The sequence below is a fragment of the Muntiacus reevesi genome, chromosome 6, assembly GCF_963930625.1.
Source record: "Muntiacus reevesi chromosome 6, mMunRee1.1, whole genome shotgun sequence".
NCBI classification, from domain to species: Eukaryota; Metazoa; Chordata; class Mammalia; order Artiodactyla; family Cervidae; genus Muntiacus; species Muntiacus reevesi.
In genome coordinates, this window is record NC_089254.1 from 89,681,403 (window position 1) to 89,696,652 (window position 15,250).

Sequence of the window (15,250 nt, forward strand, 5' to 3'; positions counted from 1 at the left end):
TTCTAGGAGGACACAAACTAAAATTAACTAAAAGATAAATAGAAAGGCTGAATAGACCTATAAAAAAATATAAATTTGTGATTAAAAATCTTCCTTCCAAAAAAATATAGGCTTCCCTGGTGGCTCAGATGGTAAAGAATCTGCCTGCAATTCAGGAGACCTGGGTTTGATCCCCGGGTCGGGAAGGTCCCCTGGAGAAGGGAATGGCTACCCACTCCAGTGTTCTTGCCTGAGAACTCCATGGACAGAGGAGTCTGGAGGGCTATAGTCCATGGGGTGGCAAAGAGTTGGGCATGGCTGGCGACTAACACCACACACACACACACACACACACACACACACACACACACGACTTCACTGGTAGACTATCAAATATCTGAAGAAGAAATAAAGTCAATCTCACATGAACTCTTTCAGCAAACAGAGGAGGAGGAAACATTTTCCAAAATGTTCTGAGTCTAGTTTTACCCTAGTAACAAAGTCAGACAAAGACATGTAAGAAAACTACAGAACAATATCCTAATTAACACAGACATAAAAATCCTTAACAAAGTGTTACCAAACCAAATCCAACAACTTATAAAAAGAATTATACACCATGACCAGGTGTGATTTATTCCAGGAATGCAAGTTTGATCTAACATTCAAAAATCAACTTAGGTAATAACATACCATACCAACAAAGGACAAAACCCACATAATCATGGTTAATAGAAACAGAAAAAGCATTTGACAATAGACAAAACCTGTTTATGATTAAACTCTCAACAAAGCAGGAATAGAAGGAAACCTCCTAAGCCTTATAAAACAGGTATCTACAAAAAAACTACAACTAGCATTATTCTTAATCATGCTTTCTTTCCTAATATTAGGGATAAGGTGAGAATATCTGCTGTTACCACCCCTATTCAACATTGTACTGAAGGAATGTAGTAAGGCTAGAAAAATACATTAAAGGCATAGAGGCTGAAAGGAAGAAGCTAGTCTTTATTTCCAGATGACAGTCCTATATGGAGGAAATCTTAAAGGGTCAACAAAAAATTTCACTAGAACTAGTGAGTCTAGCATTGTTTTCAGAATACAAGATCGAGATAAAAATCAATTGCATTTCTATACCTCAGCAACAAATAATCCAAAACCAAAAATAAAATTTTTCTTTTTTTTACTTTTTTACAATGCTGTTTTGGTTTCTGCCATACAAGAATGCAAATCAGCCATAATTATACATACTTCCCTTCCCTCCAGAGCCTCTCTCTCCTCCCCAATCCCATCCCTCCAGGTCATCACAGAGCGCAGGACCGGGCTCCCTGTACTACACAGGTCCTCACCAGCCATCCATCTTACACCTGATAGCATATATATGTTGATGCTACTTTCTCCATTCATCCCACTCTCTCCTTCGCCCACTGTGTCCACAGGTTCCATGCTCTACATCTGCATCTCCCTTCCTTCCCGGCAGATAGGTTCATCAATACCATTTTTATAGATTTCATATATATGTGTTAATATACGCACTTGTTTTTCTCTTTCTGACTTAATAGGCTCTAGGTTCATCCACCCCACTAGAACTGACTTGAATTCATTCTTTTTTATGGCTGAGTAATATTCCATTGTATATATGTACAACATCTTCCTTATCCATTCATCTGTCGATGAACATCTAGGTTGCTTCCATGTCTTGTGCGTGCTGTGCATGATAAGTCACTTCAGTCGTGTCCAACTCTGTGCATCTCGCACAGCCAGTCTGTGCCCTGGCTATTAAAAATGGTACTGCTATAAACATTGGGGTGCATGTGTCTTTTTCAATTATGGCAAAACCAAAAGTTAAAAATTCTTTTCACAATAGTACTGAAATGAATAAAATGCATAGGAGCAAACTTAATAAAAGACAAATACACTGAAAATTAGAAAGCATGGCTAAGATAAGATAAAGAAGAGCTACATAAATGGGGAGAGATTTTATATTCATGGATTAAAAACTAACCGGTGGCAACTGTCCCCAGGATGATCTATAGTTTCAATGCAATACCTCCAATCCTAGCAAGCATTCTAATAGAAACTGACAAACTGTTCCCAAAATGTATATGGAAAGCCAAAGAACCTGGACTAGCCAAAACAATTTTGCAAAGTAAGAAGACAGAATTTTGTGTACTTAATTTAAAAACTTACCATAAAGGTGCAACTTGGGTGGTTTTAGTGTAAAGATAGATATACATATAAATTAAGCAGGGTTGAGAGTCAGAATTAAGAAATAAACCCCTATATTATAGTTAATTCATTTTCAAGAAAGGGGAAAGAATAGTTTTTTTCAACCACAAGTTATCTTGAGGGAAAGGAGAAAAATACCCTTAACCCACAGCAAAAATCAACTTGAAATGACAGACCTAAAAATATAAGAACTAAAACAATAAATGTCTGGAGAAATACATTGAAGAAAATCTTTGTGACCTTGTATTAAGCAAAGATTTCTTAGATGTGATACTCAAACCATAATTCATTACAGAACAAATTGATCAAATAGACTTTATCAAAAAGACTGTTGCTCTTCAAAAGATAGTATTAAGAAAATTAAAAGTCAAACCACAAACTGGGAAAAATATTCTCAAATCACATGTCTGATAAAGGACTTATTTCCAGAATATATGAAGAGCTCCTTTAACTCAAAATAAGATAAACAATATAATTAAACAATAGGCAATAGATTTGAATACTCATTTCACAAAAAAATATGAATAGCTAATAAGCATGTGAAGAGATGCCCAAAAGTTTAGGGAAATGCAAATTAAAACTACAATGAAATGCAATGCAATGGCAATAAAAATATCAATATATTATTAAAGAAATTTTTTAAAAAACCCATGATGGACACTATGTAAGAATGTAAGACAAAAAGAGACATGATAAATAAAACACACAAAAAAAATATACATACTAGAACAATTACCTCATGATCTGGTAAAAATTGTAATCAGAGAATTATGAAATCAAATAATTTAATGAGGAGATGAACTCCATGAAAATTAAGTTCAAATAAGATAATATAAAGGCTCAGGAAACGAATGATAGGATAATAGAAGAAAATAAAAATAAATTAGCAAGAGATCCGGAAAGCAAAGAGAAGAGAAAACTTAAAATGATCATGAAAATTAAAATCACTGTTAAAGCAGCAATGAGGACAATGAATACTGCTAAATATACACCTGGGATCATGGGATAAAGTCTTAAGAAATTGAACACTATTATGTGGAAATGAACAAAGAATGCAAATGGATGGGATAGACGACAAATATTGAAGACAGAGAGCTGAGTTAACATACTCAAAATTAGGGACCATGGATAAAAGAAAAGAGCATTACAACAAGAGCACTCACATATAAAATTAGGACTAGGTTTTGAAACAGACATGAATATACAGAAAATATCACATATGCTAATACAAACAAGAAATATTCTGGTTAATGTATTCTGTATAGCACAAAATTAACTATGTATAATGAATCTGATGGGCATGAGGCAAAAAAAATAAGACACTTTTCAAGGAGAATCAATTTGACTTCATACTTCTGAAAGTGAAAGTCACTCAGTCGTGTCCGACTCTTTGCGACCCCATGGACTTTACAGTCCATGGAATTCTTCAGTCCAGAATACTGGAATGGGTAGCCTTTCCCTTCTCCAGAGGATATTCCTGACCCAGGAATCGAACTGGGGTCTCCTGCATTGCAGGTGGATTCTTTACCAACTGAGCTATCATATTTGGTATTCTTTGTGAAAAAAGCAATGCATACATTTACCAAATTTTTACCCAAGATCGAAGGCAGATATTTTCAAATATAGTTTCCTGGTGTATTTATTTATTTTTTTTACCTTTGCATTTTGTATTGGGGTATAGCTGATTAACAATACTGTCATAGTTTCAGGTGGACAGTGAAGGGACTCAGCCATACATATACATGTATTCATTCTCTCCTGGTGTATTTCTTGAACAAAGTATTAGAAGTTGAACTTCTCATGGTGAATCAAATGGTGAATGGAAAAGTTTAGGGTTAAAAACAACTGTGGTCGCATTGAATCCATTGGATGCAAAACTAAGATTTAGAAAATGAAGGAATAGTTAGAAAATCACAGATGGTGTTTACTCTCAAGGTAGAAAAAAATGATTCATCTTAAAGGCAAAAGATGGAAACAGAGAAACAGTAGGAGATAATGTAAATATGTCAGTTTTCACATGTTCTATGATGAGTTAGCACTTTTAAAAATTGAAAAATTAATATGAGAAAGTATAACAATAATATTGAGTAGTCAGACTTGAGTGTGAAGGGAAAGATGGTACAATGAAATGTAGAGTTATACTTATTTCATCATTTTTCAAAGAGAGAATTCAGTATAAATCTAATTATAAAGTAAAAAAAGATTTAGTATGTTGTAGCAATGTCTAAAACCCAATGGGATTAATTTCACTATTATAAGGAATCTTGGGTGTTCATTGGAAGGACTGATGCTGAAGCTGAAACTCCAGTACTTTGGCCACCTCATGCGAAGAGTTGACTCATTGGAAAAGACCCTGATGCTGGGAGGGATTGGGGGTAGGAGGAGAAGGGGATGACAGAGGATGAGATGGCTGGATAGCATCACCAACTCGATGGGCATGAGTTTGAGTAAACTCCGGGAGTTGGTGATGGACAGGGAGGCCTGGCGTGCTGCAGTTCATGGAGTTGCAAAGAGTCGGACACGACTGAGCGACTGAACTGAACTGAACTGAAAGGAAACAATACAGTGGATCAGAAAGCAAAACTATTTACAAAGGACACAACTAAAACAAAGTGACTCAGTAAGCTCAAAAATAAGAGGCTAGGAACAGCAAGATCCTACTGTATAGCACAGAGAACGATATTTAATATCCTATGATAAACTATAATGTTAAAGAATATATAAAATAAGAATATATATGTGTGTATAACTGAATCACTTGGCTGTACAGTAGAAATTAACACAACATTGTAAGTCCATTATACTTCAATTTAAAACATGAGGATAGGAAGAGTCATACAAGGTAAATTAAATAAAGAGAAAGTGAAGATCTTAATATCAGACCATGACGAATTAAAGACATAATTCACCGAATGAGATAAACATGCCATCCCACTTTCATGACTTAACAGTCATGCACATTTACACACCAAAGAAAACATGAAGAAAATCTGGAGGAACACAGATTCTTTTTACTACTCAGGATAGATCAATAGATTCTAAAAGTGTATGGGTGCTGCGGATGTCTCCTGGGAGTTCTTTTACCCCTCCCCCATTGAATAACAGCAGGAAGTGCTCTTGGAGTGGGGATGGTAGTGAGAGGGAATTAATCCTGTCTAGAATTCAGGATTAGTGCCTCATTGTTTTAACCTAATCAGGACCATCTTGTCAGGCCTGCCAGTGATGGTTTCAGCAAACCAGGCCTATATAGTCACTGTGCAGTATGCCCCTTGCCTGTGATGACTCAGGAATGGACATGGGCCAATAACTCAGTTGAGGTCAAAGAGCTGGAAAATGTGTTGGGCCTCCAGGCAAAATTTCTGCATTCTATCAAGAGAAGAAACTTGGTCATCTGTCTGCCGTGTGGGAATGTGAGTTCTGGAACTGCTCAGCCATCTTTATGAAGCACTGTCAAACCAGAGGGTTTGGCCCAAGAGGACCACGAGAAATGATCTGGCGCTATATAGCCTCTGGGGAAGTCAACTTGAGGCTCCCCCTACCTCGGGCTTTCAGTCAAGTATGTTTCTGATAATTAAAAAGATAAATAAGATCATTAAAGTATATCTAATTGAGATATAAAAAAACTCCACACCTGAAAACCAAGCACGCAACTTGTTTTCAAGTGCCCAGGAAAATTTTCTAAAATTGACCATGTACAAGGTCACCAAGAAACGATCAATTCAATGTAAAAATAGCAGTATCACAGCTTTCAATCATAGTACAGTAAGGCTAGAAATGAGCATCACAATCTAGAAAACCCACAGTCATAAATACTAAAAAAGATGGACAGTGAATACAAATAAAGTTCATTGCTGCTGCTGCTGCTGCCAAGTCGCTTCAGTCGTGTCCAACTCTGTGCGACCCCATAGACGGCAGCCCACCAGGCTCTGCCGTCCCTGGGATTCTCCAGGCAAGAACACTGGAGTGGGTTGCCATTTCCTTCTCCAGCACTATTTAAATAACCAAAGGTAGAAATAACCTACATGTCTATCAGCTGATTAATGGATAACAAAATGTGGTCATCTGTACAATGGGTGGAAAGCAGACTAGGAGTGCCAGTGGCTGGGGGAGACTAGCAAGTGGGGGGAGACTATTAATGGGTACAGGGCTTCTTTGGGGGGATTATTCTGGAATTAAGATAGTGGTGATGGCTGCACAGCTTTGTGAATAAACTAAAAAAATCAAAATCATACTTTAAAATATATATGTGAGTTATATCTCAATATAAAAAGTGACATACTTCATAGAAGATATTGGTCGCAGAGACCAACCCTGATATGCTATACGAAGGGACACAAGGGCGTGCATTTGTGTCCACACAGGGAGGCAGGGAGCATTTAGGACTCTTTTGCAGGCTGGCTACCACAAACAGCTTAAAAGATTTGTCCAGTCACATTTAACATGTTCTATGTCAAATACCTTCAACTGTATGCAGCTTCTAATGCACCAACTCTTAACATCTGTGTACTTATGTCCTTTCCTTGGCCAGTTTTGGCTGTATTCCACAGCTCATTTTCTATCTATGATGTTCTACTTGAAGAAAGGTGATATGACTTGAAAATCATTTTCTAACACAACATTATCTCTTATTGAGCTGTCTCAGTTCAGTTCAGTTGCTCAGTTGTGTCTGACTCTTTGCGACCCCATGGACCACAGCATGCCCGGCCTCCCTGTTCATCACCAACTCCTGGAGTTCACTCAAACTCATTGCATTCATTGCATCAGTGATGCCATCCAACCATCTCATCCACTGTCATCCCCTTCTCCCACCCTCAATCTTTTCCAGCATCAGGGTCTTTTCAAATGAGTCAGCTCTTCGCATCAGGTGGCCAAAGTATTGGAGTTTCAGCTTCAACATCAGTCCTTCCAATGAACACCCAGGACTGATCCCCTTTAGGATGGACTGGTTTGATCTCCTTGCAGTTCAAGGGACTCTCAAGAGTCTTCTCCAGCACCACAGTTCAAAAGCATCAATTCTTTGGCACTCAGCTTTCTTTATAGTCCAACTCTCACATCCATACATTACCACTGGAAAAACCACAGCCTTGACTAGACGGACCTTGAGCTGTCTGCTATCATGTATAACAGTTTCCACTTTTAAGAATCTCAACTATATTAACCATAGATTCAGTATCTAGAGCCCTAATAGAAATCCTGTAGAGTTGCATATTATTGATGAGGAAACAAAGGCTTAGAAAGGTTGCATAATTTGCCCAAGATTTTAGGCTAGTAAATGGCAGAGCAAGAATTCTAAACCGTATGATTTCCCTGGTGGTTCAGTGGCTAAGACTCTGTGTTCCCAGTGCAGGGGGCCTGAGTTCGGACCCTCATCAGGAAACTAGATCCCACATGCCACAACTAAGAGTTCACACGTTGCAACTAAAGACCCTGCATGCCACAACTAAAAAAAAAAAAAAAAAAAAAATCCACATGCCACAGCTAAGACCCAGTGCAGCCAAATAAATACATAAACAAATTTAAGAAAACCATATGACCGTATGATAACAATCACCACAAAAGCTAACATACATTGAGTATTTACTGTATCAGGCTTTATTCCACATGCTTTCCATGGATTATCTCATTTAATCATCACAATAACCTGATGAGGTAGGTACCATTATTAATATCTTACAAACAAGAAACTGAGACTCAGAGAGGTTAATTAACTTGCCCAGAGTTACAAAGGTAGCAAGTGACAGAACAGAGACTAGAATCTGGGTATGTCTGATGCTGGGTGCACCTTCCATTTTTCCACACTGTCTCACACTGTAAAACAGAGCTGGGATGATCTGAGGGAGGATTTCAGATTTTATTTATGTGTTATTCATTAATTATGTACATATCCCTTATATCTTTGGTCCATAAAAAGCTTCAAGTGGCCAGTGGGTCTGACATCTCTTTCTGTGAGGGTATCACTAACTCATCTTTCTCATGGAGAAAATAACTGACTCAGTTTTCCATGCAGGTCTTTCACAGAAAGACTGACTAAATTTTTCTAGACTCTGTCCCTGTATCTTTCCTTACACACTTGTTGAACTTTCTAATTATTTCTCCATTTCAGTTCAGTTCAGTTGCTCAGTCGTGTCCGACTCTTTGTGACCCCTTGGACTGCAGCATACCAGGTCTCCCTGTCCATCACCAACTCCTGGAGTTCACCCAAACCCATGTCCATCGAGTCGATGATGCCATCCAACCATCTCATCCTCTGTCGTCCCCTTCTCCTCCTGTCTTCAATCTTTCACAGCATCAGGGTCTTTTCCATTGAGTTGGCTCTTCGCATCAGGTGGCCAAAATATTGGAGTTTCAGCTTCAACATCAGTCCTGCCAATGAACACCCAGGACTGATCTCCTTTAGGATGGGCTGGTTGGATCTCCTTGCAGTCCAAGGGACTCTCAAGAGCTCTCATTATTATGGTAAACAAAACCTTTATGACCCAATTCCACCAAAATGGTTTCCTCACCAACTACCTTGTCTGGAGAGAGATCTCCAGTTCCCAAAGAGGGTGCTGTGGCTCAGGTAGTGCATTTGCTCTGGAGTCCCATTCAGCTTGTTTTCTTTTACTTCTTTTAAACGATGAATTGCAATATAAATTTAGGATCAACTTTTCTAGGAACTGGGCAACTCCTTCATCAAACACAAACCAAACATAAAAAACAAATTTTTCTTGGAAGGAAAGGATACAGCTGACATTTCTGCATAGAATGAGAGGAGAGTTCCCTCAACAAGTGTCCATCTAGTAAAGAACTAGAGATGAAACAGATTTATATGAACACAGTCAATGGAAACTAAACTTTAGGATCACCCCCACACAGAGCCCTTTCCAGGTCCCAGGAATAGGTTTGGTACTGAGTTCAAATGGTCATATGTTTCTGTAAAATTTGCAAAATGTGGTATTTATTTTAGCCACAGTCAGTTAAGGTTGCTATTCCTTCTTCAACTTTCTCTTGCTCACATACCTGCCTAGATCTGGTCCTTCTGGGTGGCCTCAGTATGACTTGGATCTGGCTAATGCCAAGTAGAGTTGGGGAAGCATTCAGTTTGGGGTTGATGTTAATAGACTGTCTTTATGGGCATGTGTGTTTGCGTGTCTGCTCTGTTGCTTCAGCCATGCCCAACTCTTTGCAGTCCTATGGACAGCAGTCCACCAAGCTCTTCTGTCCATGGGATTCTCCAGGCACGAATACTGGAGTGGGTTGCCATGTCCTCCTCCAGGGGATCTTCCCAACCCTGGGATCGGACCTGCATCTCCTGCAGCTCCTGCACTGTAGACAGATTCTTTACCGCTGTGCCACTGGGGAAGCCCATCTTTATGGAATTTGTGGTTATTTCTGTAGAATTAAATTACTGCCAGATGCCCTCACGCCGGAATGGCTTCTAAGAACAGTGCTGTCACCCACAGAGCCAACTCACCCAATTATAGTGACATCCAAAGTGTGGGCTAGTGGTTCTATTGGGATAGGAATATGTGCCCAGTACCAAAATTATGTTGGTTGTGGTGGAAGAGCAAGATTTGGAAGGTATGGAAACAGAAGCTAGTACACAGAGATCTCAGAATTGTTAGACATGTGAATTATAAGGGCAGGATTTGGTCTCATAGATGTCTGGTCAAAATAGGAGTACTATTTGATAATGCAGCATATCCACTAAACATTTTTTAGGGCTTCCCAGGTGGCGCTAGTGGTAAAGAACCTGCCTGCCAATGCAGGAGACATAAGAGATGTAGGTTCGACCCTGGGTTGGTAAGATCCCCTGGAGGAGGACACAGCAACCCACTCCATATTCTTGCCTGGAAAACACCATGAACAGAGGAGCCTGGTGGGCTACAGTCCATGGGGTCACAAAGAGTCAGATAGGACTGAAGTGACTGAGCATGCACCTAAGCAATCATAAAATATATAGATGTATATATGTAATATATAAATATGTTATACAATAATATGTATATAAAGCCTTACTATAAGAAATATCTTTCTCTTTCTATAGAAAAATATCATAAAATCACTCTCATATAAAGTGATCGAGAATATGCAGCCAAGATATGTACAAAACATAGAGGTTTGTCAGGCAAAAAAATCAATAAAAACACTGAATTAGATTTGTGATGTTTGTGGTATTTGTCATATTTTTATAATTATTAAATTTACTGTTGACTATTTTATCACTTTAAATAAACATTCTCATTCCTGGTTAATTTTATATTTGTAAATTTGTGTTCTCTGGCTCACAAGACCTCCAAAATTACCTACATTTCAGGCCCCATGAGACCCACACAGGCCACTGATTAGAGATGTTCTCACTGAAACCAGAGTAGAAGGGTGGCCAAAATAAAACAGATTTAAAATTTTGATTTAATAATCTGAAATTTTATTCCTGAGTTTCAGTTTTAGTTCTGTGAGTTTCCTTTTTCACTCAGTTTTCTTGAGATACAGTTTACATATGGCATAGAGAAATCTTAATTTTATATACATTTGACAAATATATGTATGAGACAATAGAAAATACATACACTGGCCTCTGCCCCCAGTTCCTGGCACAGAGCTTTAAAACCCAAGTGATAAGTGTGCTTGGATCATCTTTTGTTCTAGCGAGATGACTGTGGGTGGACTCCTGGCTGGCTCCTGGTGGGGGCTGGTTAGCAGAAAGACCAAACCATGATTAAAAGCTAGGGATTTTAGCCCCAGTTAATAACTGATCATGCCTATGTAAGGAAGTCTCCAGAAAAATTTCAGTAGAACAGTATGCATGGTGTTCAGAGAGCTTCCAGGTTCAAACACATCCACACTGAGAGGGTAACACATTCTAACTCCGTGAAGACAGAAGCTCCTGCTCTCAGGACCCTCCTGACCTCATCCTGGGTACCTCTTCATTAGGCTGCTCACCTGCATCCTTTATCATGCGCTTTAATAAACTGGTAAAAGAAAGTAAATGTTTCCCCACATTCTCTGAGCTACTCTAGCAATTCATCAAACTGAGGAGGGGGTCATGGGACCCTCCAATTTAATAGCCACTTCAGACAGAAGCTGTGAGTAAAAGCTGGCAACTACTTCTGTCAATCGGCGTTTGAAGTCTCACCCTGTGGGCTCGGACAGTACCTCCAGGTAGACTGTGTCAGAACTGAGGACAGCCAGCGTCACAGGGAGTTTGCCTGGGGTAGGACAAGCTCCCACCATTTAGTGACCAGAAATACTGGACGTGTGTTCTGTGTGAATGTGGTGGTAGTGTGTGAGTAATGGAGACACACGAGGAGGGGAAAGATGGGGTTTTTCTCTCCACAGAAGGAGAACTGAGCTAGGTTTTTCTAACTCAGTGGAAACCCATGAAACTAACACCCAAATGAAGATATAAAACATTTTCATAACCCCTCCAAATTCTCTTGTGTCACTTTCCAGTGAATACGCCCCAACTAGAGGCAACTGGTATTCTGATTTGTGTCACCAGAGATGAGTTTGCTGTTGCAGAACTTCATATAAATGGAACAATGAAGTACATAGATACTCGTTTCTGACTGCTTTCCTAAGCATATGTTTCTGAGATTCATCCATGCTGTAGCATACATCCATAATCTCATCCTTTTCATTGCTGAGTAGTTTTCCATTGTGAAGCTGTATCACAATGTGTCCATTCTCCTGTTAAACATTTGGGTTATTTTCAGGTTTGGGATATTAAAACTGCTACATATATTTGTGTATAAGTTTTTTTGTGAAGACTGTCGATTCTCTTGGGAATGTACTTAGGAATGGGATTGCTGGATCCTATGATAGGAGAAGATGTATATATGTGTACATCCGTGTACCTATTGGAAAAGGGCATGGTAACGCACTCCAGTATTCTTGCCTGGAGAATCCTATGGACAGAGGAGCCTGGCGGGCTATAAGCAATAGACTTGCACAGAGTCAGACACAACAGAAGCAACTTAGTACACACAACATGTGTGTGTATATGTATATATATATATATTCTAACCATTATTGAAAATAAGATGTTAAAGTCTCCAGATATTATTGTTGAATTGTTATTTCTCCCTTCAATTTTTATTTTTCTGTACTTTATAATATGCATCCAACTGCCTCTACTGTTTCTAATGGAAATTCAGGCATTAATCTTATTGGGATTCTCTTGAAAATGATGTCACTTTTTCTTGCTGCTGTCAATTTTTTTTCTCATTATCTTTGACTTTCAGCATTTGTGCTTATTGTGCTAAGAGTTTGTTGAGCTCCTTGGACATACAGATTTTTGTGTACCAAATATGGGAAGTTTCAGTCATTATTTCTGCTCCTTTCTCTCCTCTCCTTAACTTTATGTGTATATTGTTATAGTTATTGGTGTGCTATGTTTCTTTGAGATTCTCTTCACTTGTCATCATTTTTCCTCTGCTCTTAGATTACATAATCTCTATAAATCTATTTTTTAAATTGTTGACTCTATCTTTGCCTGCTCAAACATAATGTTGAACCTCTCTAATGAGTTTTTCATTTCTGTTATACTTCTTAACTCCAGAATTTCCATTTGGTTCTTTTTTTTAATAGTTTCTATCTCTTTGTTTTATTGCTATTTTCTATTTTACGAGACATTGCCGTCATTCCTTCCTTTGCTTATTTAAGAATTGTTTCTGTAACCTCTTTAGGCATAGTTATAATGATTGCTGTGAAGTCTTTACCTGTTAAATTCAACAGTGGAGCCCTTTTATAGGCACTCTGTTTCTGCTGCTTTCCTGTGTAGGGTTACACTCCCCATCTCTCTGAATGCCTCATAATTAATTGTTAAAAGTGAACTATTTGTTGAAAGGTGTACATTGTGGACAATATATTGTAGCAACTCTGGATGCTGATTTCTTTCCATGCTGGGGCTTGTTGTTTTGGTCTGTTGATTTCCGCTGATTGGTCTGTTGTGTTCAGGCCTCTGGGGTACACATTGCTTCTCAGTATGACCGAGTTAAATCAGGCCACTTTGCAGGGGTTGTTTTTGAGGCAGGTCTTTGAGGTCTGTTTTGACTTGAGAAATGTTTTCCATAGTGGTCTCTTTCCCTGATTTTTTTTTTTCCTGGCTAGGCGAGCTGGCCCACAGTTTAGCATGTCACTCTAATGAAACTCTTCGCCTCCTCTTAGCTGCTCAACAATGAAATCTCCATTGTTTTTGAGGGTGTTCTTTGTCTTGGATGTTCTCACACTGTTTCAGATAAAAGTCAGCTCCCTTGGGATACTGAGAACTGAGATGCTCTCTAATCCTATAGACTGTCTCTCCCTCTGAGCAGAATCTCAGGAAACCGGCTTCTCGTCGAGAGACACCCTGCTCTAGGGGCCAGGAGCTGGGTAGGTGGCTTGCCTCTCCCGGCATGGAACATCTGCTCCATGAGCAAGCTGGAGCAAGGGCAGTTGAGGCCTGATATTCTTCACTGGCTGAGCTTGTGGTAGAGTCTCTACACTGAGTTTGGGCCCTGATCTCTCAGCCACACTCCCCAGGAATTTAGCCTCTGCAGCTCCTCAGCTCTCACTACTATCCACCAGCTCTCACCAACCCTTGTGTGTGGATGGCACCGAGGCATGAGTTCTCCTCTCCGTTCTTCTAGGCTAGCTCATGTGCTGAGCAGGTGTATTTGTGAACTCAGTAACAAAATACCATGGATGAGGTGGCTTAAACAACAGAGAAGTATTTTCTCAGACTCTAGAGGCTGGAATTCTGAGAACAGAGTGCCAGCATGCTCAGGTTCTGGTGAGCTCTCTTGCTGGCTTGTGGATGGCCAATTTCTCACTGCATCCTCTCATATTGGAGAGAGAGATAAAAAGGAAGGGGCAAGCTCTCTGGTTTTCTGGTTTCTGTTTTATAAGGGTACTAATCCCATTATGAGGGCCCCACCCTCATGGCTTCATCTAAACTTAATTATCTCTAGAGATCCCACTTCCAAATACCATCACACTGAGGGTTAGGGCTCCAGCCTATGAATTTGAGGGGAATACATAAGCATTCGGGACGTATCAGCAGGTTTCAGTGGCTTTCAGAAGCAGAAACTGTGGCATACCCTTGAGGCAGAAGAACCCTGATAGCATGATATATGTAGTCGCTATATTGATTATGCTGGTTAGAGTTTCTACATAATCTTATTTTTTGTCCAACGACCTGTGTCCTGTGTTGGACTAAAAGTGCTGTCTCCTAGTTTTAGTGTAGTTTTCTGTATGTCTCTTGTATATCCTTAACTTTCTGATTTATAAAGGTAGTTTCTGTGCTATTTATGTCATATATATTCACAACAGATGTATTATCATTGTGAATTAAGCTCTTGGAATTATCAAGTATTCTGCTGTCTCATTTAATGCTTTTTGTCCAGATTCAACGTTTTCTGAAAACATGATCATAAACTCTCCTTTCTTACTGCCTTATTTGCCTGCTATACCTTTATGCATCTCCCTAGTTCTAGCTATTCTGAAGCACTTTGATTTCGTTGTATCTCCTGAGCACAGAGAGGGGTTTTACTTTGTGAATCAATCTGAAAATTCTTTTAATAGGGAAGGTTCCATTTACATGCATTGAAATGAGTGACAAGCCTGATTTGCTATTAATATCTGTTTTGACATTGTATTTACCGTGCATTTTGGTGGCTCCAATGGTAAGCAATCTAGGTGACCTGCAATGTAGGAGACCTGGGTTCGATCCCTGGGTTGGGAAGATCCCCTGCAGAAGGGAATAGCAACCCACTCCAGTATCTTTGCCTGGACAAGCCCATGGACAGAGGAGCCTGGCGGGCTACAGTCCATAGGGTTCCAAAGAGTTGGACATGACTGGGTGACTAACACTTTCACTTACTTTTTGTTTTATTTAATATGTTCCTGTCTCTGGGTATGGCTTCCCTGGTGGCTCAAATGGTAAAGAATCTGCCTGCAATGCAGGAGACATGGGTTCGATCCCTGGGTCAGGAAGATCCCCTGGAAAAGGAAATGGCAGCCCACTCCAGTACTTTTGCCTGGAGAATTCCATGGACAGAGAGGTACAGTCTACAGTGTTGCA